Genomic DNA, 24,885 nt, shown 5'->3' on the forward strand with positions numbered 1-24,885 from the left:
CCTATTGAAAAAAAATTCTCCCCAGTTCTTTTCCCCCTGCCCCTCACCAATCCATGCTAAAAGGTTAAGTCATCAATGGGTAAGTGCGGAGTTGCATCGATGTGTATATGTATGTGTGGGTATGTATGGAGGTTATGGCATTTTAAAACATAGAAGTTTTATACTGCGTCTTAGTTGGAAAACATATGGATCAGCTATAGATTTCGTTTTAAAAATTATAAGTAGTTTATAATATTTATGAGCATTGGTTTCAGAACAAAAATTACATGTTTCCATGTGTATAGCTGGAAAAAAATAAGTGTTGAGCAATTACCTAACTGAATTAATAATTTTAAAAAATCATCTATCTTAGCAAAGAACGAAGTGTGTTTATAGTGTAGTACTCTTTATTGATGCAAAAGAAAATTTTCTTTTCCCTTTCACCTGCTGTCAAGTTCAGTGTTTAAGGAGAGTGGTTGCTGGTTATATCACAAGTGTGTGCCAGAAATATGTTGTATCAGAGGAACATGGACAGGGCCTAGAGAAGGTCACAGTGCCAGAAGCAAATGTCCGTTTTCTATTTTGTACCACTCAGCAAAAAATAACTTTGGGCCTAGAAAAGTGGAAGAACATACAGATTGAATTTTTTTTTTTTAACTACTTGTCTAAAAAATTCTTAGGGTAAGGACATAGTCATTTCTGATTTTTCTCCTAATAATGCTGCCCAAAGAAATGACATTTTTGTTTGTATTGCAGTCTTAATTTTTTGTTTGTTAAAAAGCAAAAGAAATAAATTTTCTCATAGCCAAATTGTAAAGGTTATTGATTATTAAATTTTATTATATTGGATGATCTTAAAATTTAATGCTAAATCTTATAATCGTTGCTTATACCATGTATATATTTTAATAGCATTTTGGTATAACTTTGCAGAAATTTTAGTTCTAAGCGAAGGTATAAAATTATTCAAACAGAACACTGTTCCAGCTATACCCAGAAGGGACACTGCATTTGCGTAGATTTTCTTTAAAATATATTTTATTTCACATCCTCTTTTTAGGTGGACAAGCAAGGCTCTCAGTCATTACCATTCTCCGTGGAGAGGTACCGCACGTTTGTCACACCATTTCTCATGCAGCGATGGACATGCATTTTACTCCATCTTTCTTTTGTTTGTACTAAAGCTTTTTCGTCACAATCTGTTTTCAAATCTGTTCATGTTTTGAATTTACAATTGTAGAATTTGAGTTAGGGGGAAAAAGAAAAAGAAGCAAAGGTCATATTGATTTCCTTTTAAAAAGAAGAGAAAGAAATAGCCTATTCCTTGATAAAAATGAGGAAAGTGGACAAGTATGAAATATATACATCTCCACTGGGAATTTCTAGTAATTTTCATGTCAGCTGACTGTGTCATTCTACCAAATGGAACTCGCTGAAATCGTGTAGTTCTTTAATTATAAAATCAATTTGGGAAAAGAAAAAAGTACTTTAATTTCTGTTGCTTCAAGGGATTGTCCATTCAAAATATTTTTCTGGCCACTATAAAGTGTATTAGAAACTAAGCTGTAAGAAATAAAGATAGGAAATGTCTAACACACATATTCCTTTTTCTTATTAATGTTCTTTTTTCATAGCAAACCTATCCCAGTTCTTTCAACCCTTCTTCATATGACTTACCCTTCAGAACCCTTATTCGTAGATTGTCAGTACAAGTGACATTGTGCCAATTCTGAACAATTTAAAAAAGGGTAGTTATTGTAAGCCAATGTGTTTTGGGGTGGTTTGTTACATAAGGGGAAAGCTAACTAATAGAACAAAGATAATTCAAATTTTGTCTTATTTTAAATAATCACATCGTACTGCAGGTTATGAGCTGCTTATCTTCTGACACAAACATTTCTAAAGATTTTTAATTGTACAATATTCTTAGTAAAATAATTTTGTATGCGCACCCCCAGACACATATTTACTAAAATTATATATATGTACAGATGCCAATTATATACATTAAATATCAGTGAAGCTTGACTTCTTTTTTTAAAATAAAAAATAAATATAGTGGTTGTAGTCATTATTTCCTCATTCCAGTGGATCCTCATGTGCCTTCTGGGTCATAGTCACTCCATTCAGGACCACTATTCTAAAACTCTCAAATCTTTCCCATAATTAGCTTTAAAGCATTATTTTTACTTATTCCAAATTTGTGCAATTCATTTTTTAAAAACTAAACCCAGAGCTTGATTTATTATAGTTACTGATTATTGAAGAATCCTTTAGGGAATTACACCTTGATCTTTCCTGTTAACTGACTTTCAATAAACTCCGTTTGGTAAAAACTGCCATTCATTTTTCTAGCAAATATTCCTAAAATATATACACGTTTGTGGAGTTTCTTGCATCACCATTTTCTCTTGATATACACATACACACACACTATTTTAACAAGGAGTAATTAACAAAGAGAAAAGTATGCCTTTTCAATGTCAAATGATTCTGAGGACCTCAATAATGTTTGTACTTTTAACAGCTGTTTGTTGAGAATCTATATAATGACAAAAAGCTACAAATTCAGTATTGATTTTAAACAAATATATGTTTTATTAATTTCAGTGGCATCTGAATTTGAATACTATTTGCAAACAAATGTGGAAGACTCATTTTTCAGTGCATGAACACCGCTTAGGGCTTGTAATGGGGTCTTGGAGCCTTGTTTAACTGGATAGTTAGAAAGCCACTGCTATAATGAATACAGAAGATGCAAATCCCATTCTGATGTGCATTAGCCGTGTGACCTGAACAGGCTTTTTAGCTTCTCTCTGCATCTTGGCATCACGGCTGTAGTAGTAGTAACAGCAGTGCTAGTGAGTCACAATAATCCCATTGGTGGCTTCCATTTAGTGACCTACCACCAGGTAAGAGCTTTGCCCTTCATGACCCAGTGAACTTCACTCCTCATATATAAGGCCTCTTTTAAAGATTACAACTAGTGGAGTAGGGAAACATTGTTTTCTCCATTTTACATTTTGGAAATTGAGACTTAGATAAATTATGAAGTTTGCTCAAGTTATAAGCTAAATAAACACAGAGCTGGGATTTGAACTCTGGACCTGTGCTGTTCAGTTCAATAGCCATTAGCCACATGTAGCTATTAAAATTTAAATTAAATTATACTCCACATTTTAAGCACTCAGTAGCCATATGCAGCTAGTATGTTGCACAGCACAAACAAAGAATATCTTATCACTGTAAGTTCCACTGGACAGTACTGAACTCTGCTGACCAACTGTAAAGCATGTACTTCACTGGATTTAATTCTTCCTCACCCATTCATTCCTTTACTTGTTCATTCATTCAGCAAATATTTACTGAATACCAACTATGTGCTCGTCACCCCATGGGACACTGGAGAGTTATCTCACTGCATTGTGTTCAAGAGCAAATGAAATAGACATGAAAGAGTTGTTTGAGCTCTAAGGTTCTAGATAAAAGTGAAATACTTTTATGTTGGAGTGTAGGGAAATGCTGCTTCATTGAGAGCAGGGGCTGTGTTACCCTTCTTGAACTCCTGTCTTCTGTCTCCCGTATACCCCTGCGCCCTGCATTTAGCAGAGTACAGTACCCATCAGAAGTGAATGCAAAGCCTTGCATTATAGTGCACATGGGTCAGTTTTTGCCTGTGAACCCTTTTGCTAAGCTTGGGGAGTTCCCCAGGTAGAGTATTGTGGCCACATGAGCCATGGCAGCTGGAACATGAACCCTCCTCTGCCAATCAGGTGGTTCTGTTTGGGACTTTGGTACAGATGACACGAAGAAGCTGAGGCAACTTTTTAATTATTTCAGTGACTGCATCAGTAATGTTCTGTTTCTATGTGGCTGTCACTTTACTGGAATTGTGATGGGTGGTCTTGAAAGCAACTTTATTTTTTGTCCACTCTTTTAAGCCTCCTTCATGAGAGTGTTTCTGAGTGACTTTCTCTTATTTTGTCACAAATAAGTTCTATGGTTACTGAGTTGCAAAACATAGTCCCAGTATATTAATCCACACTTTTATCTTTTAGTCAAAGGTAAAAATTCTCCCTCTCCCAGCTAGGGCTGTGAAGAGGGTGAGCTGTCTTCTTCCTCTCACCATCACATCCTCCCCACGGACTAGCTGCAGTTTTGGTTCCCTTTGGGGTTGGGGCCATGTGGAACGGTAAGAGGAATGCAACATTTCTAAACAAACTGGTTACGGTCATAAACTGGCTTTTGCTCTTTGGGTCCAGCCAGTGTCTAAAGGTGGGCCTTTTTATGGGTTCATCAGCAGCTCCCCTACAAACCCTTCTGACTCCCTCTCCCTTGAGCATGGTGGGACTCCACTAAGCCTTTCTAAGTTTCTCTTCAAGGATTGTTCCCCAATCCTAGTCTCTCATCCCTTTAATGTGCTCACTGTTCCCAGTTCTGGGTCATCTGCTTTGACCTTTCTACCTGGTAATCTACCTTGCATTTCGTTCCGACATCTAAAACCGTGATATTCTGGTGCCTCCGTTGACACTTCCAGTCTGACATCCTGTTCCTCTAAAGGACTCAGAGGGAACCAGGGCCAGTGGGTACAATGGTGACTCATCAGATGGATCTGTAGTTATTGCTACCTAGCCCCGTTGGGTTGCTGCTTGCATTTCAAGCCCATTGCCTCCACCCTTTCTGGTGATTCTGTAAACAACCCAATATCCTTCCAATAAATTTCTTTTCTGCTTTAGTCAGTCAGAGTCATTTCTCTTCTTTGCAACTCAACACCTGGTTTGATAAATCTTCTATTTGGATTATTTTCTACTATAGTCTGTCTCCCTAGTTTGTATTTAGTCATTATATCTCTACTATTTTTCCAGATTTCAAAATAATACATGCATCATGTAAAGCATTCAAATAAATAAAAATGTATGAGATAGAGTGAAAAAGTGCCCCATAATTCCATGCCAACAGATATCCATCAGTATTTCTAAATTTAATTTTCAAATTAATGCATTCATGTGTGTGTGTGTGTGTGTGTGTGTGTGTCTGTGTGTGTATCTCTCTTGGACTGGTATACCAGGCCAGATTCATTAGCTCAGCTTGATTGGGTTATATAGCCTTCCCCTTTCTTTCTTTTTGTAACATATATGTTTTGTAGTAAAATTATTTTGCTTAGCTATAATATCCATCTCCAGCCACTAGAAATAAAAATTTCCATGGTCTTCAGTAGAACCGAGTATCACGTTCTTATAGAATGTCCATTTTATTATTAAAATAATTTCTAAACCACTCTATGTGCTCAACCTTCTGTTTTTACAATCACATATGGGTTTGTGGAAAGGCCATAAGTCACCAGCTCCATGAAGTGGCAACCTGGTCCTTGCTTTGGAAAATCCTCCAGGTATTTATTCAGAAATATATATTTCTATATATAATTTCACCCTGTCCACCAGTTCCCACCACCACCACCACTCTTACATTAATGCTATTATTAATTTATTCTGTATCCTGTCCACTTATCTATGAAAATATGAATTTGTATTACTTTCCCTCTCTTTTTAAAATACGAAAGATAGTATAATTTTCTTGCACCTTATTTTTGTCACTTACCATATCTTGGAAATCTTACCACATCAGTACTCAGCGTTCTGCCTCGTTTGTTTCTATAACTGCATAGCATTCCTTGGTACCTTAGTTTATTTAACTAACCTCTCCCCATTGATGGACATTAGATTGTTTCTAAGCATTTGTCATTACAAACAGTGCTGCATAATAATTTTGCACATGTGTCATTTGCTACATGTGCAAATCTTAGCTGTAGGATCAATTCCCAGAAGTGGTACTGCTGAGTCAAAAAATATATGCACCAGGAGAGAAGAATCAGTATGACATTGTCAAATTGCCAATATCTAGTAGGCACTCCCAATGATCATAAGTTTTGTAACAATTTCCATTCTCCCCAGCAACTTGTGAGAATGCTTATTCTCTGGCAGTTTCATCAATGGAGGGTGTGTGGAAGATATGGCTATGCCCCACCCACACCCTGTAGACAAGTCATCTCTATACTACAGCTGCAACCCTCTGCCCCAGGGCATTTTTTTTTTTTTTTTTTTTGGCTTTAGGAAGCAGGTTTGACCTATATGTGAGTGTGGGGATAGGGCAGAAGTGCCTGAGAGTTAATTTTCCACAAGCAGCCATCAAGCAATGATAGATAGGGGAGTAGGTGGATAAATACCCCTGCTTTGTCATTCCTAGAGGGGATAACACTAAAGTGTGTTCTACACTGTCTCCCACAGTTCCCTATCTGAGCTCCAGGTCTCCATAGTGTTAAATGGAACCCATCCTGATAACACATACTTCTGGACTTCTCTCTCTCTCCTCCTCACTTCCCTGCTGGTGTTTCCTAAAATCATCTCCCAAATTAACTATTTAGACTAAAATACTTGGGAGAACCCAGTCTAATTGGTTTGTCATCAAACTTTTGGAATTTTATAAATGACATCTCAGTGTAATTTGTGCATTTCTCTTTTGGATGAGGTTGAGCATATTTTCATGCATCTGAATATTTTTCTTTCTATTTCTGTAAACTGATGGGTATATATTTTGCCTATTGACCTCTTCAATTTCTACAAAATCTCTATAGTAGGAAGATTCAGTCTTTGTGATACAAATATTTTTTCAGTTTGTTGTTTGTCTTTGTTTATGGTGTTTTTATGGGGTTTTTTTTGGTCTCCTCCTCCTCTTCTTCTTTCTTCTCTTCCTCTTCGTCATCCTTTTTTTTTCCTTTTTTCTTTTTGTCATTCAGGATATTTTATTTTTACCTAGGCGAATTAATCAGTCTTTTCTTTTGTGTCTTCTGTATTTTGAGTTATAGTTAGAAATGCTTTTCTTATTCCAAGTTACAGAAGAATAATTCCATATTTTCTAATAACATTGTTAATTTTTATTTTTACATGTATATCTTTAATCTATTTGGAACTTATCTTAAAAGACGTTTACCAACTTTTATCTTCATTGTGATTTTGTTTTCTCTATAATCTCTCCCAGAATCACCCACTGCTGTGAAGACTGCCCTTGGGTTACTTTGAGCAAGATGTTGTAGTTCACTGCCCTAACCTATTTCCTCTTGCAAATGATTATGAGTCTCTTGGCTTTCCTCTTGACCTGGCCTTTACTACCCTTGTTAGCAGAAGAGTTTCCTGTTATAGCATCTCTCTATCTGGAATAGCTTCTTCTGTATCTTTTTATTTTTATGAGCCTATATCTTATCTTTCCTGAAAGTGTACATTTTCTTCCTTTCTCTTAGCTCTTCATTTTTTCTTTCATTCTGCACAAAAGGGCAGGGCAATTTGTGTGCCATTTTCATATGGTAATGGATCCAATCTCTCCTAAAATTGCAGTTGCAGTTTTGTTTTTTTTTCTGAGAAAGAGTGTTGCTCTGTTGCCCAGGCTGGAGTGCAGTGGCACAAACATAGCTTGACCTCCTGGGCTCAAGCAATCCTCCTGCCTCAATCACCCAAGCAGCTGGGATCACAGGAGCATGCCACCACGCCTGGCTATTTATTTATTTTATATTTTGTAGAGGCAGGATCTCGCCACATTGCCCAGGCTGGTCTCGAACTCCTAGGCTTAAGCAATTATTTTGCCTTGGCCTTCCAAAGTGCTGGAATTTCAGGCATGAGCCACCGTGTCCAGCCAGCATATTTTTAATTGAAGCCTAAAAACCAATGAAGAAGATTGAGAGGGCCCTAATGATTTTTAAAATCTGACTTTTGCAACTTATCACACTGCTATGTACAGTTTAAATTGATAGTTGTTTACTCTTAGTGAGAAAAAATATCAATAGATATTTAGATAGATGATAGAAAATATAAATAGATGATAGATAGACAACCATGACTTTTATTTATCTCTAGAGTATCATAAACTGTTGCACAAATCACATGTGTGCATGAACTTGATTAAATTCAGTTGTTTTGGCCAAAGCAGACAAACTGAAAGGATTAAACCTTTTCTGATTTATTGCTGCCTATTTGGCCATCCCTTAGCTGTGGCTTTTAAAAATATTGTTTTTGTGCTTCTGATACCTTTTAATGATATCTTGGGCCAATTCTACCCCCAAATGTGGGTGAACTATACTCACTGATCTTTGACCTTTTTCTAGTTGAGTAGCATTCACAGACACATAGCTTCTTCTTAGAAAGAAGGAAAGAAGCCCATCATATTCTATTGTCCTGCTTGATACTGTCTTATCATTGACTCAGAGGCCCTACTGAGCATGAGACAAAGAAACCCGCCATAATTCCTTCCTCCATGGGTGTTTTAAGCTCCTTTTGCCCACATGTGATAGAAAGAAAGCATGCTTACACCTGTAATCCCAGCGCTTTGGAAGGCCGAGATGGGTTGATCACCTGAGATCAGGAGTTTGAGAACAGCCTGACCAACATGACGAAACCCTGTCTCTGCTAAAAATACAAAATTAGCCTGGCATGGTGGTGCATGCCTGTAATCCCAGCTACTCAGGGGGCTGAGGCAGGAGAATTGCTTGAACCCAGGAGGCGGAGGTTACAGTGAGCCTAGATCGCACCATTGCACTCCAGGCTGGACAACAAGAGCAAAACCCCATCTCAAAAAAAAAAAAAAAAAAAAAAAAAAAGAAAAAGAAAAAAGAAAGAAAGCCTGCTACCTTTACCTGTTTACTCAACTGCCTTTGTGTGTACCAGCCTCTGCTTATATTACCTGGGAAAAAATATTCCTGCCTGTTGCAAATGGAATAAACTGTGAGATCAACTTTTCCAAATACTTTCAAAAACCTTACTTTTTCTTGCATGAGACTAGAGGAGTAAAACTGGGTGGCCTAATGCCCATCTCCCTGTCAGTTCTCCATTCTCTCTGCAAGTTTTCAGTGTAGCCTTTGCGGAAACTTCCATCGCAGACATCTCCCGGGGACCCCCACCCTCCTCATCAGAATACTCCTCCCCTGGGTGTCACTAGCTGTGGGATTGTAAGGACCATTATAATAAAGGTGACAATGACAGATCTCAAGGAAGTGGAGCTCCAAAGTGAGGGAGGGAGGCACATCAGAGAGAATGGGCTCCGCAAGCCTGATAATGAGCATGGAGAGGACTTTTTCTGCTTATGGGTGAAAAAGACAGGGAAGTCTCTGTTTGAAGACAAAGCACATAATAATGTGATCACAGAGCCTTCCTAATGGGGCCGATGTGATGTTCAGAATATGTATTCTTTTCACTGCCTTATTCTTATATTTCAGTGGAAAAGGTCTTCAAATAAGTATTTACTTAATGCATCCAACCCAGTGATGCTACACTCTAGCCAAGATATTTATACAGCAAAATTATACAGAGGATATTATGTTTAATTGACTTAATAACCTTGAGTCTCATGGGTAACTTTTTCTGGACTTCTTCCCTCAGTTGGAAAGATAAAAAAATGTTTGGTCAGGAATAAACCCCTTAGTAGTATTGTCAATTTATATTTCCAAAGGACTTTCTAATAGGCTTGGGTGTTCCTTTCCTTTTTCTTCTCCCAAAAGGTAAGGAGGCCTTTATGGAAATTTATAGCTTGGTTCAACCAGTACTGCCCAGCACTGCCAGCTTCCTGTGTAAGGAGTGCCCTGTTTCCCCCGAGTCTGAATTTGGGGATCGAGCCCTCTGGAGGGAGTGGCCTGACATCATCCCCTTGGTGTTCAGGAAGAAACCAGGCCACACCCCTGCCTCATGTGCCAGAGGCCGCTCCTGCTCTCTACACAGCAGGGCATGCAAATGCTCACATTTCTCTTAGTCTGGGACAAGGGACCAGATTCATTAGCTCGGCTGTATTGAATTGACACAGGCTTTCCCTTTCTTTCTTTCTCTTGATTTGCCAGTCACTGAGCCTGGCAATCACAAAGGCACTCCAAAGTTGTGACTCTGTCAAGCAAATGTGGAGAACGGGGGACTTTCCAGAGCTATTCTTTTCCATAAGGCTTTCTGGATGGTTCCTGAAATGAGGAGCAAGAGGGATTGTCTCCCAGCCATGTCTAATTTTTAGTTTGGGCTGGGGATATAGAGGAAGATGAGGAATGACTGTCAGTGGGTATGAGGTTTCTTTTGGGAGTGATGGAAATATTGTAAAATTGATTGTGGGAATCATTGCAAAACTTCGTGAATATATTAAAAACTACTGAATTGTACACTTTAGATGGGGAAATTATATAGTATGTGAATTATACCTCAATAAAGCTGTTATAAGATTTATTCATATATTTTATTGTTAACCATTAATCCTATTTTTCTGGGATCCAATCCTTAATGAATCTCAGGATATGCATCTCTCAAGAGCAGTACATGGCCACCTGTGACTAAGTGCAGATGTCAAAAGATATGAGCAGAGTTTGTGCAAAGTTTGTTCCTGTGATAGACTCAGAAGCTCATACGGTTCTTATAAATGCTATTATATAGTGCATTCATTTCAAAACAGGGAATCTAATTTTGGGATGTGCAACAGATAGGCTAACACTAATTTTTAAAGTTAGGTAAATAGAACCTCAGAAATACATATTATCTTATCATCACTACCTCCCCATCATCAGGTGCTTCCTGATTTACTGGCTAGAGGGATCACGCGTGAACATTCCCAGTGGAACGTCATACTTCAGCATTTTCTGAGGGATGTTGCAGGTGGGAGCTGAATGCAGGGTGTGTCCTGCCTACATCTTAGATCACCTGTACCATGCTGTGACCCCTTCCCCACTTTGGTGTTCACCTCCATAAGCCAGCATGTGCATTCTTTTATTTCACTCTCTTTTAATTAATTAATTATTAGAAATGAGATCTCACTCTGTTGTCCAGGCTGGAATACAGTGGCAACTCAATAATAGGTATTTCTGAGGTTCTATCTACCTAACTTTTAAAAATTAGTGCTAGCCTATCTGTTGCATATCTAAAAATTAGATTCCCTATTTTGAAATGAATACATTACATAACCTCAGACTCCTGGACTCGAGTGATGTTCCCGCCTCAGCCTGGGACAAGACTACAGGAGCTAGAGATGTGCACCATCATGCCTGGCCCTCAGTTCTGTTTTAGAAGATTACCCTTGGTCTACTGGAACCCATTTTGCCCACATGCACAAAGAGCTATCAGTGCCTGGGAATTATGTGCCCACCCACATGGAGAGTGGTCCTTAGTCAATGACCGAGGGGTGCACATGGGGAGAGATGAAATGCCATCTCCCTTGTCTCAGGTCCAGGCATAACTCACACTCCAGAGCTCCCTGTGGGATCAGGCTGAAGCCACCCTGCAAGGGACTCTGACCACAGCCTTGCTTGGCTTCTTCTCCTTTCCTGTCTTGCCTCCCCTGTTTCCTTACAGATCTTCCTGGCAGCACTTCCTTTATAAATCATCTGAACACCAGTCTTTATCTCAGAGTCTGCTTTTAGATAACTCGACCTAAGACCACACTCAATATATCTGGCCGATCAGCGTGTTCAGTGTGATCAGGATTCCTGCCTGGACATGCTATATGTAGAACTGGTCTGTGCATCTCAACTGGCTGTGGGGATCCGGACAGGCCTTTCTCTCTGGAGCACTGGAATGCTTGGGCAGGTGAGGGATCAGCTAGGATTTGCCATTTTTCCTGTATTTCCTCAAAGGCCTTGATGAAGCCCAGCTCCTCAGGCTGGGCTTGTGGCTCCAGGGCAGCTTTGACCAGAGTAGGGGTAGGAGACTCCGGCTGAGTCCTACCGGCCCAAGGACAGTGACTCCACCCCTGCCCCTTCCCCACTCAGGCCGCTCTATGCACGGGTGTGAAAGTGTGGGTTTCAGGGAAGATTTATTCTTACTTGGACTCTAACCTGGGCCCCAGGTGAGGCCCCTGAGCATCCTCCTGGCTTCTCACTCTTTTCGCCCGAGTCTGCCACTGCCCTGGGAGACCCTAACCATTTTGGCTTCAGAAGATATCCTCCTCTACTTCATGGCCTTTGCATGGTGAGGGCCAGTGCAAGGTTTCCTACCAGCTGAGCGTGTCAGTGTGCCCTTCCTAAGTCAGACAGCTTAGGTTCTGGTTTGCCCTTCCACACTCATTGGCTGTGAGAACTTGGGCAATTCACAAACCTCTCTGAACCTCTCTTTCCTCATCTGTAAGATGTGGAAGCCTCTACCTCATTGAGTAGCTGTGAGAATTAAATGAAATAATAAATGTAATACACTTAATCCAGCATCTAACACATGAAAAGCACCCAATAAGTACCTAGTTACTATAGTTTTCTACTTAGAAAAATTTACATGATTGTCAGTGATTTATATGATCATCAGTTTTCAACTTGTTAAAGTTTCATTGATGTACCAAATTTAGAACATATGTTCTCTCTGAAATAAAATATAGTATATAAAATATAGTATACATGGCTTGAATAAAATTCACTCTGGAGACTCCGAGGACACTTTATACGGAGGGACAATTACTTTCTAGAGCAGGAAAAACTGAAACAATGAAAGGCCTGAGACACTACTGATGGAGAAAGATTTCAGGATGGGGAAAACAAATGACGGTTCCTACTGCAAGCCCCTCATAGAGGTACAGGTAGAAGGTGATTTGCAGTTGAGCTGCTTCTTGCATGGGCAACTGTGTAATGCTCTCCAGGATGAGTGGCATCAGGGATTTATTTGTTTAACAATAGTTAAGGGTTTTCACCAGCACCTGGGGGCACATGGTTAGTACAAACGTGAATGTGCAGATGAATTATTTCTCACTTACAATGGTACTGACCAGGCAGATCATTCGATGTTTTAGGATCTAGCCCACAATATTTCTCACATTTCATATATGTCCTTATAACATCTACCATCTAAAATTGCCATACCGATACAAAACACACCTAAAACACAATAGAAGTTGCCAAGCCTCTGTTACTCAAAACTGCAGAGTGAACAAAAGATGAAACTGATCTATGCTATGGAAGTAATAATTGCGGCTACCTCCTAGAGGAGGATGTAAGGGGCCTTCTGGGGAAGTTTGGAGCTTGGAATATCCTGTTTCTTAAACTGGGTGCTATTTCATGGATGTGTTTACCTTGTGAAAATTCAGCAAGCTGTGCATTATAATATATGTACTTTTCTCCATGTTTGTTTTACTTCAGTAAGAAGACAAAACAAAGGCAGTATCAGCTACATCTTAGCATACGGAAATAAGAAAATATCTAGGTGCAGATTTTGAGTCTTTCTTGTTATATTTGGAAGCAGAATGAGGCAGACACTGCTGACTAACCTCAGATGGATTCCTTCCTCCCTCCCTCGCCTACTCTGAGATAGGCCAAACTCACTTTTCCAGCTGCCCTTCAGCTGTGACAGGCACCAGTGAGATGGAAGAAACTATTTGCTGGGGACAGCCGAAAAAGCTTTTAGTTTCTTGATTAAAGGAACAGAGAAAACCGGTATCATGCCTTTGCCCCTTTCTCCTGCCTTGAACACAAACATGAGGTCTGGAACCTGGGCAGCTGTATTATGGCAACAAGGGGGAGATCAAGGGAAAGTCAGAAGCACTGCCTCTGAGATTTGTTATGGGAGAAGAAATGTTTTTTATTTATTTAAGATAAGTTAGTCTTTTTCTTGTTGTTCCTGCTACTTGTAGCAAAGAGCATTCCAAATGGACGCACAGATCTCCTCCTCTCCTCTTTCCTTCTCTTTCTTTGAGATTGAGTTCACTCTGACCAGGAAATTAGCTGAGTTTTGGCTATAACAAAACCATATCTCTCTTCTTTGAGACTGAGCTCACTATGAACAGGAGATTAGCTGAGTATTGACTATAACTGTCTTTCTGGCTTTGTAGTGACTAATAGGTCTGAACTCCAGTAACTTATCACTTATAGTCATTTTATAATGCTCATTATAAAATGTACAACACACACTTTGTATAACAGATAGGTCAGGTGTATAAAATGATATAGCAACAGTGCAGCAGTGTCCATGACCATCGCTTGATGACGTTATGGGAAAAAGAGGTACGACGGTCAAATGGAAAACACATGGACCAAGTTAACTAGGTTACTTAACTGTGGGATTCTCAAAGCCCTTTATACGCCAATATACAGAAGAAAGAGCTGAATTGATTTCCAAACCCTTTATGACGTCAACTTCTGGGACTGGCCTTTGGGGAATGCTACCTCATAGACCTGAGATGGAAGTGCACTTTCGGCTATATCTTACTTTTTCCCAGTCCAGCTGAGGGCTATGCTCTCTGGAGTAATGTACTAGAGGGTTAATAGCATAGAGAGGTTATCTGTATATATTTTCCTGCCCCTGGACATCCCAGTGGAGACATGGATAAACCTGCAGTTTACATGTTAGATCAACGAAAGAATCAAACTTAGGGTAACATCATAAGGGTCATGGGCTCATGGGATACCACTTATTCATGCAAATCTCTACTTAGGATGACCCTATTCCCTGTTTATTCAAATGCTACCTATATTTCAAGACCTTGGTTCAGTCTCCTCTACCATAAGACATTTTCTGAACATAACAACCCATAGTTCTCCTTTAAGCTCCAAGCACATAGAGTTAGAGGGCACGAAGAGTCAAGAAAGCCTTATTTTCTGTCTTCTCAAATGTACTATATTAAAATAAATTATGCTTTGCTGCAGTAATAAGCAAAGTCAGAAATATCAATGGCTTATTACAAAAAGGATTTATTTCTTGTTTACATATAATGCAATGCCTATTGAGCACTTTCCCCTGTCTTTATGCTTCTGGAATATGTAGCCTCCAAGGAGAAAGATGGAGGAGAGGCACTAATTCTTAACTATGTTGATTTGCAATCCAGAACTTGCACAGGTCCTAACCTAATTGAAGGGAGACTGGAAATGAGTGGAGCACATGTTGATAAACATTAACTCTCTCTGTTACATTTTTTATGAGATCATATTTCCTATTAATTTATAAGCTTCTTAAGAGCAGGTGTACCTTGTACAGTGGTCACCTCTATTGCTTTTGCCTGCCCATCATCTATTCTCCTTTTTGCTAGTATAGTTCACCGCGTTACCCCTCCTCTACTCTAAAGTCACATGGCTCCAGTGGGGATGACTCTACCTTCTGTAAGAGGTATGTGGTCCAGGCTTGACCAATAGGACCAACTTCTGGGATTATTTTTTGCAAATTATAGGAAAGGGGTCCCCTCTCTTTCTGTTGCACTTAAAGCTTGGAGCTGCTTGGGGACACCATATAGAGAAAACTTGATTGGGAATGAAGTCAACACAGAAAAAAGCAGAGCCAAGAGGTAGAGAGAGAAAGACATTGAAGTCTTGGTGACATTGCTTGAGTCCCAGCAGGGCTAGATTTATGGATATGCAACCTGTGCAGTCACACAGGGGCCTGAGCTTAGAAGGGACCTCTGCTTGGTTTAACGCTTTTATATTGTTATCTTGAAATTCTTAATGATTTTTGAAAAGGGACTCAACACTTACATTTTGTACGGGGCCCTGCAAATTATGTAACCAATCCTGGCCCCTGGATTTGACCATACCTGAAACCACGAATACTCCTACTGGATTTTTTTCTTACAAAACTCACCAAATTTCCTTTGGGCTTCTGTCACTTGCAGCTTACATAAAGCTATGATCACAGTCTGGGTTCCCAGTTGCAAACCTCAGGAACTCATTCTAGGCAGTTTAAGCGGAAAAGGAATTTGTTCAAGAATATTAGATAATTCACAGAATCTCTGAGAAGGCTGGAGGTACACACATGAAAGCCTAGTGACCAAGAACAGTGGCCAGATTTCATCACGGATCTGCTTCCAGGAATATACCCCTGGGCACAAATATTGTATTCATTGCCCTGAGTCTAGGGCTTGAATGCTTCTTAGAATAATCTGCTGCTATGTTCAGCAGAATGAATTCCCTATGGCACCAACTTCATGGTACTAGTTTCCCAGGCAAAGCCTTAAGTGAGTCTATCAGATCAGTAGATCCTAAGTCCCCTGCCTATATCTTAGCACCAAGAGTGGATGGGCAGGAGCGATTCCAGCTTCTACCCTGGGGATGCATCATAAACCATGGAACTCCCCCAAAGATGGGAAGATGTTGGGCGGCATCCAGAAATAACCCATACCCACTGCTTATATACATTGAATTCTGCTGAGGACTGTGCACGTTCACGAATATGGAATGAGTCAACCGATGCACACACTTTCTGCTATTCTTAGCAATTATGGGATCTCCCAGTGTTCCACCCCAACCAATCCTTAGGACACCGACCCCTTGATGCCCTTTTTTAGTGCTGTTCTAAGCTCACTCTCTGACTCCACTTCCCTGGTAATCTATTTTCCACCCACCAGGAATCCCAGCTGGAAAAGGATGGGTACCTTTCTGCAGAGGAAAATACAACCCCACTCTTGGGTTCTAAGGCAATTTTTTTTTTTTTTTTTTTTTTTTTTTTTACCTGGAGGTAGGTGGAAAGGAGCTTTCTGGATATTGTTGGCTGCCACAAAGCAAGTCCTACACACTTAACTGCAGCTGGCAGTTAAGAAACCCATTTCTATGCAAAAACATCTTGTTATTGCTAACAATTTTTATGCCAGCTTCCAGACCATTTATAAAGAATATTTTTCAGAATCAGATGTTAACAAAATAATGAACAAAATAAAATGTACAGAGTTGGTAATTATCAGTTTCCTTTGATGAATCCACCCTAGAGTTTATCACCAATCTGATGTAAAAATTAAACAGAACAAAAGAGTGCCTTCGGGAGGGGCATGAAATCAGCATTTAAAAACAACAGTTTCATCCATTTTGTACCTTTGCATTGAATACATTTATTTCAAAGGAGAGGCCGGAGTGTAGATGGTGAAAATGGGCTGAGAGGCTGCTGTGGACAAGATGGGCTTCCTGGTGTTTGGCAAGAGGCTCTAGGTGGCCAGCCTGTGGGGAGTATGTCTTGGTCTCAGAGGGGTGAGTTTGTGCAGACACCAGCAGGGCCCAAATCATGTCTAGATGGGGTGTGACTGTGCCAGGGACTCGAGGGCATGCCAGATTTAGAATTAAAAAAGAGCAAACAGCTGTTCCTTGTCTCTGTATCTCCATCTTTGATCAGCTTCTGAGCTCCATTTTCTGAAGCTCCTCTGCTGGTTGGGAAGCGGTTGGTATGAACTGGGCTCCCCTAAGATGCTGCTCTCTAACGCCAGTTGGAAGAAATGACAACAGGTCTTTACTCTCCCAGAGAGGCTGGGGATTGCAATAGCCTTAAGAGAGTCTGTCAGAGTTCTGTGGCCCCAAACCCTTTTATCTGGCAATCAGTCAAAGATGTGTGGTAGATGCTCAGTAAACATTCGCTGCACAAATGCGTGTTCACTTCTCAACAGCCTTTGTCGGTGCTGTTTCTACTACCTGGAGTATGCTTCCCCTTTCCTTGCTTCCCATTAGTCACTAAAGCCTCTTGGAATTTTGACAGAAACCATTTAAACATAAAATGAAGCCCATAAATCTTGAGGGAGAGGTATTCTCCTGAATGCCAGGAATGCAGTTCAGTCCCCCACCAGCCAGGTTCACCTCCTGACAGCACCAGTCCTCAGACACAGCTCCCCCATATTGCAAAAGGAGGGGAGAGTAACACATATTGAATTCTGTGTGGCCACTGAAAAAGGCATCTGCGTCCTCTGAGGGAGGTGCTAAACAACCCTGTGCTGTGCATTTTCACTGACCTTTAAACCCAAACAAAACAGATGAAGAACAGCTGCAGAGACAAGCAGGGCAGCTTGAGAGATTCGCTTTTTAAGCATTCAGCTGCCTCTGGGAAAGCTCCTCTGTGTTCTCAAGTGCAGGTCTTTAAGTGTAATGCTACTTCTCTTATGCAACCCTGGCTGAGACCCTCCCTGTCCAGCCTCCTTTGGGCTGTGGTCTCACGGCCCCTCTTCTGTAGGAGGTGTTGAAGCTTTCTTCACATTGGAGGGGAAACAGAGCACACATAACTCAGCTGCTGTCTCTGAGATGCCAGAACCCCCCCTCCAGTCTCCAGGAGCCTTAGCAATGGTTTTAAACTCACAATGCAACTCAGTCCTTTCTGGGTCTTTGGGAGGTCACTTTCTGAACTGAGAGTCCCTGCCTGCATCTTCTGAGATTAGGGTGACCAAGTAGAGTTTCCTTCTTTTTCCCCAAATCTGGCCAAGCTTTCCAGGATTCTTGCAGGAATGGTAGGGCAAGTTGCAACTTACCACTAAGACACTTCTGAATCCTTTCTATTAAACAGGATGAGTAAGTCCTCAAAGAAGGCAAAAGGATCTTTTCAAAAGAGATGGCAAATTTGTAGCTGCTAACGCATGCTGAAAATATACACAGAAGAATAAGTGACATGCTGTAAAGTGCCCTCCCCATTCTGAACTTTGAAGCAGCTTCAGTACCCCCATCTTAACCTGGGAAATGTTTGACCAATACATTAGGACATGCCTGTGATTAGAAACCCCAGCTCCACCATTTTCTGGCTCTGTGATCTTCAAGTTACTTGACCTCTGGGTCTCAGTTTGGTGATCTGCAAAATAGGCACAATAATTACACCACCTCGTATGGTTGCTGTGAAGGTTAAACAAGACAGGACAGGTGAAGGGCTTAGCACAGTGTCTGGAATGTGTAGTAGGAGCTCAGGGAATGTCAAACATTAATCCATTACTCAGATGTGGCTGGAGGAGAGAGTAATAAGCCTGATAAGGGGCTAGAATCCTGAAAGATGGACTCTTGAGGAGTGCAGAGGGTATAAACTAGGGTTTTGGGCCAGCAGCAGATGCTATTGTCCCTCAGAGTCAGGAGCCATGCTTTCAACTCTGACTGGCCTCCCTGGTGTGAATGGCTGCCTCAGCCTGGATAACCCTTAAAATGAGCAAAGCCATAGGGTCAGAAGGTTTTGCTTTCTCTCTATGATTGACTCATATAATTACCACTCTCCCTGGGGGTTTGACTGGCCAGAGATGAGCTCAAGTGAAAAGGAAGGGCTGGATACCAATAGGAACTTCTGCCCAGCCCTAAGGAATTTGAAGTTTCTGAAAGCCAGGGTAAGTATTCCAAAGGTTTTAAGCAGGAGGATGATCAGAATTATATTTCTGAAAAATCACAAGGGAGGAGGGTGTATGCTTCTCTACTGGTATCTGTAGAGGGCCACAGAGACAGAAGGGAGAAGGTGAGAGAGACTCATTAGTCATTTGTGTAAGAGAAGACCCACCTAGACCAAGACAGGGCAACAGAGATGAAGACAGAGAAATGAGGAGAAGGGATATAAGTGAGATTTGAATAGAATTGGCTGAGTTTGGTAAACAGTTGGATGTAGATGAGGTCTGCACCATGGTGGTTAGCACCAGCTGTAGATGGGTCACCTAGAGAAAGAAAACTTACCATGAACACAGCAATGGCTTTGACATTAACTCATCTGAGTGACAAATCAGATCCCAGCATGGATGTGCACTACCCACCCTGGAGATCCTTAGGGGTCTAGTCTGCACCTCCAAGAGCTGATGCTTTTAGAGAACTTCAAGGAGAATCCATAGGGAGATTCTGCGCAGTGCCAGAAGCTGGGGAGATTAATGTTCTCAGAGGAGTGTTAGCCCTCCCTTCCTGCTTCCCAGGCATTGCATATGGCTGCCCCACTCCCTCCTTCTTCCCTTCCCCTGCACATGGCACCATCATGTGAGAGGAAAGCCTGGGGTGCAGTAAAGTCTTTGCCCCTGAGAGAAATCTTTGCCTGTCCTGAATCCCTGGGGATGCCTTCTAGGGAGCAGGGGGCCTCCAGGGAGTGTTGCTTTCTTGCCTCTGAGTCTCTGCAGAGCCCCAGCTGTCAGCAGGAGACAAGAGGGCAACATTCCCTGAGGCTTGGCGCTACTGTGGAGAAAGCACATTGGCTCCAGGAGCCTCCACTTTGGCAAAGGAGGAGGCAAGGGTGACAGCTGTGCCTGGTGAGATACACAGATGCTAAGAAAAGAGAGAAATACACCAGGCTGTGTTTTGTACAACCAACTAAAACAAAGATGGGCGAAGCAACTCAGGCCTCCCTGAGAAACGGCTTGAGGCACAAGATTGACCATGGCCTCTTCTATATTTAAGGAGGCTGCTCATTTACTCAACATAGGCCTTGTAGACATGTCATGTCAAAACAACATCTCTCCATTGTATTACTCTCCTCCCAGAATGCTGTATCTCTGGATTTTGATGTCAGAAGAGGCCTTTACCTAATTTCCAGGATCTTAGCTTTGTGAAACTGGGCTTTTTCTGTGTTCTAGAATGTCAACAAACTCTCTAAGAAGAGTCTCAGTGTTAATGAAGCATCTGATTCCAGCGCAGGGAAGTGGGGCTGAACATTTTTCTACCAGTAGGGAATTCAGGACAGGTGCATTCATGTTGCCAGCACTCTTCCTCTTAGCTTCCAATCAAGAATTTGGTTTGGTGTTGTGATTAGTTATGCCCTAAAGCAGAGTTTCTCATCCTTGGCACTATTGGCATTTGGGGCCACATACTACTTTGTTGTTTGGGGCTGTCCTGCATATTGTAGGATGTTCAGCAGTATCCCTGGCATCTAGATGCCAGTAGCAGACCCCTTCCCCCAAGTTATGACAACCAAAAATGTCTCTAGACATTGTCAAATGCCCCTTGGTGGACAAAAATCGTCCCCAGTGATGACCACTGGTTTGAAGGAAGGCCTCTGGTTAGAAGTGGCATCTGGTTCCTTATGCAGAGTCCAATTCTGCTCTGACATTTGTCCCATGAGAAAAGTGAGGAGGATATGAACATTTGATTCCAAGCACCAGTCCTAATAATGAATGACCTCCTCGTCATACCCATTGGGTGAACCAGGCTTCAAAGCCTATATCCACTTCTTGAGGGTAAGAGGAGGTGAATTTCAGGTGGGTCACGGATGCAGCATTAGAAAATATTGAATCAAAAGCACGAAGTTTATTTTCTTTCCAAGCTTCATTCAGACCTACTGAAGTCTTTGGTTTGTACTGGCATTTCTTTTTTTTACCTTGTTAACACATCTTTGCTAATTTCTTTTTTCCCTGCCCACTTTATCTCCCGTGTTAGCGTTTCTGTTGTGCATGGTGCTATCATTCCAGTGGCTGGGTGCCCTAGAAATTATAAAATACATCCTTAACTTATTGCAGCCTACTTCCAATTACTACTTTTATTACAACCTGAACTATGCAAGACCCTTACAATTTAAATGTATTTATTCTGCTCCTGCCTTTTTGGTCTTGTGGTCGTCTATTTTATACACACACACACATACACACACACACACACACACACACACTATTGTTATTCTTTGCTTTCAACAGGGAACAATTTTTGTATTTACCCTTTTAGATGCGCTGCTTTTCCTTCTGCACTTCCTTCCTTCCATCTGGGAGCCTTTCCTTCTGCGTAAAGAAGTTCCTTTAGTAAGTCTCCTTTAGCTGCTTCAGAGAGTAGCCCTCAGGCCAAGATCCTTTCTCACACATTAATATCTGAATTTAGTCAAGGCGTTTTTGTTTTCATCATGTTTATTGCAGTTCTCCAATATTAAAGAAAAAGCGATAGCATACTTTCTATTGAACTTTTCAAAGTAACCCATTGGGTTGATTTAAAGAAAGGTATTAAGCAAATAATTGTCTAGGTGGTACAGACAAAAAACTGAGAAGGTGTTACAGAGATTTTTAAAGTTTGGTGACAAGAGCTCACGATAGGTAGGAAGCTGTGGAGAAAGGGAGGAAGAAGGCAGGTTCTTCTTTGTGCGACTTTTGTCAAGGTATAAGGGTTATCAGGGTGTGCATCAGGCTGAGAGTTCCAGTGCTGTGGCTATAGGCAAGTTGCGTCACTTCTCTCACCCCAAAACAGGGATAATCATCACAGGGTTAGAAGGAAAGCTTCAGCTGTTTTTTTAGTTTCAGGTTATTTAAAGTTATCTTAAATAATAACTGCCACTTAAGAGTGCAAACACTATGTGCCAGGCAATATACTAAAAATCCCTGTACTAACTGGAGGTCAAGTTGTTCTTGTTATTAACTATTTCTCTGTTTTTCTTTAGTTATGAGATTTCTCTCACTTGTCAGCTGTATTCATATACTCACTCAACAAATGGTTATTGGGCATATTCTCTATCCTAGTCCTGGATTAGGTGCTGAGGATACAGTGGAGACCAAAAGCAGGACTGGTCCCTTCTCTCCTGTACCCTGTGCTTAATGCAGAAGACAGGCGTTAATCTAACGATCACAAAAACAAATGTATAATTGCAAATTAGATAAGGGCTAGGAAGAAAACCCGGATTCTACAAGGGCAGTAACAGGGGCCCCAGCACAGTCGGGGGTGCAGGTGGGGGATCTTCCTGAGGCCATTGACTGTGGAGCTCCATTTGACTGGGATCAATACTGGTTTTTTCTTCTTTCTTTTTTTTTTCCTTTCTCTCTCTCTTTATAAATTTTTCGATCAGGATGAAGCCAAGAAAATAAAGGTCTGGAAGGAGTTGGGTGGAACATCCAGCCCAGAATATTCCTTTTTATAGATGTACCAGAATTCAAACATTCCCCCATGTGAGGCACTTTTAGGTTGTCCTAGTTATCTTTGCTTACCTAGTCCCTGACAGTGTCTGGCACAGAGTTGGTGTTCAGAAAATGTTGTTGAATAAATTAATTAATCCTCTTTCAGTTACTTAAGGAAACAGTAGTTGCCCAGGAAAACATTCATCTATTAAACGTGGGCACGAAGGGGATAATGGATATTAAGATATATCATTTAAGGCAGTGGCTGCTGCAGCACCACATCATGAGTGCTGGTTCTGATACTGGTTTGAGCTCTGCCAGTAATTAGCCGTGCTTTTTGGGCCTTGAAGCACAGGAGAAAAGGGAGAAATAGATAATGGCAACAACTTGACCTCCAGGTGGCACGGGGATTTTTAGCAGATTGCTTGACGCAGTGTTCACACTCTGCCTCCACGTTCCTCACCTGGCAACCTCCCACCCATCCTTCAGATTCCTGCTTACCTCCTCAGAGCCCTTCTCTGACACCTCCAACAAGTTAGATAGTTGCACCTGTTACTTGTCTGCATCCCAGTGAGTACTAGACTTTTCCTTTTATATATCACATCGTTATGATTAAGTAGTTATTTGGCTAATCATTTTTTCAATATCTGACAGCTCTCAGTGAGCTGTAAGTTTCATGCCCATCACATACACTGCTGTATAACTTACACCTGGTACTTAATAGGCTCTCAGTAATGCAAATTAATCAGAGAACTTCTCCTGGCCAGTTGTCTCTCTGTAAAGATAATGATATTGAACTCACTAGCTTTGTTTTTCCCAAACCAGAGGCACATAAGTAGTTAGAAATGCATAAAGTACGGAGTCTGTAGGTAGTTTTACATGTTATTTCTGGGTTTTTTGTTGTTGTTGTTGTTTTTGTTTTTTCGGGTTTTTTTTGTTTGTTTTGTTTTTGTTTTTTTTTTTTTGCTTACCTACCTGAAGGTGCCTGTTTCCTTGGCCTTTTCTTTTTTTTTTTTTAATTTAAATTTCTTGCCTGCAATTTTATGACCTCCTGCATTAACCCCTTCTCAGAGCTGCACATTCTTCTCTCTGCTTCCAGAAATCAATCACACAAGCTGGCTTCCAGCTTTCTGCTGAGTTTAGGGAGGACTTCTCCCCAGCCCTGTGGTCTCAGACAGACATGTACATAATAATGAATAGTTTTACAACTTAAAGCGCAGGTAAGATGGCACCAGATGGACTGGGGACACTCCCAAACTCACATTTGATGGGGGAAGGGTTAATACCTGCCCCCCTTAATAAACTCCTTTATCCCCACAAAAAAGACAGCAGAAATCTCTTTAATGCACTTTTGGAGGGAGTACGGGAAAAGCCTGTGTTCTAGGTCAAAGCAGGAATGGTCAGGTGTCACTATGCAGAGAATTTGAGAGCTGGACAGGCCCATGGAGCACATCAAATGCAATATCCCCATTTCACAGATAAGGAGACTGAGGCACAAGGAATACAGCTAGTTACTGGAAGAGCCCAAGCCAGTGTCAGAACCAGTACTTGTGGGCTGGGCACAGTGGCTCATCCCTGTAATTCCAGTGCTTTGGGAGGCTAAGACGGGGAGATTGTTCAAGGCCAGGAGTTCAAGACCAGCCTGGGAAACATAGGGAGACATTGTCTCTCTAAAAAAAAAAAAAAAAAAAAAATTAGCCAAGCATGGTGGCATGCCCCTCTAGTTTTACCTACTCAGGAGGTTGAGGGAGTATTGCTTGAGCCCATGAGTACAAGGTACAGTGAACTATGATCATGTCACTGCTTTCCAGCCTGGCTGACAGAGAGAGATTGTCTCTAAAAGTAAAACCAAACCAGCACTTGGGGCTGTAGCAGCCACTGCCTTAAATGATATACCTTAATATCCATTATTCCCTTCATGCCCACATTTAATAGATGAATGTTTTCCTGGGCAACTACTGTTTCCTTAAGTAACTGAAAGAGGATTAATTAATTTATTCAACAACATTTTCTGAATACCAACTCTGTGCCAGACACTATCAGGGACTGGGTAAGCAAAGATAACTAGGACAACCTAAAAGTGCCTCACATGGGGGAATGTTTGAATTCTGGTACATCTATAAAAAGGAATATTCTGGGCTGGATGTTCCACCCAACTCCTTCCAGACCTTTATTTTCTTGGCTTCATTTTGATCAGAAAGTTTAGAAGAGAGAAAAAGAGATTAAGACTCTCCAGAAAGGGTAGCTTAAGTGACATCGTTTTCTTCATCTCTGCTTCTTTCCTGACAAGTTTGGACCCCAAAATGTCAGGTCTCTCCCTGGGCAAGGAATCTATTCTTGTGCAGAACAAATCTATTCTTGCCCTTATGCTATGTGCCACACTCCAGCCAGCTGTACCTGCTTACCTCCTTCCACCGACCTTCCTTCCAGTAAGCA

The sequence above is a fragment of the Nomascus leucogenys genome, chromosome 4 (genome assembly GCF_006542625.1).
Source record: "Nomascus leucogenys isolate Asia chromosome 4, Asia_NLE_v1, whole genome shotgun sequence".
Classification (NCBI taxonomy): domain Eukaryota; kingdom Metazoa; phylum Chordata; class Mammalia; order Primates; family Hylobatidae; genus Nomascus; species Nomascus leucogenys.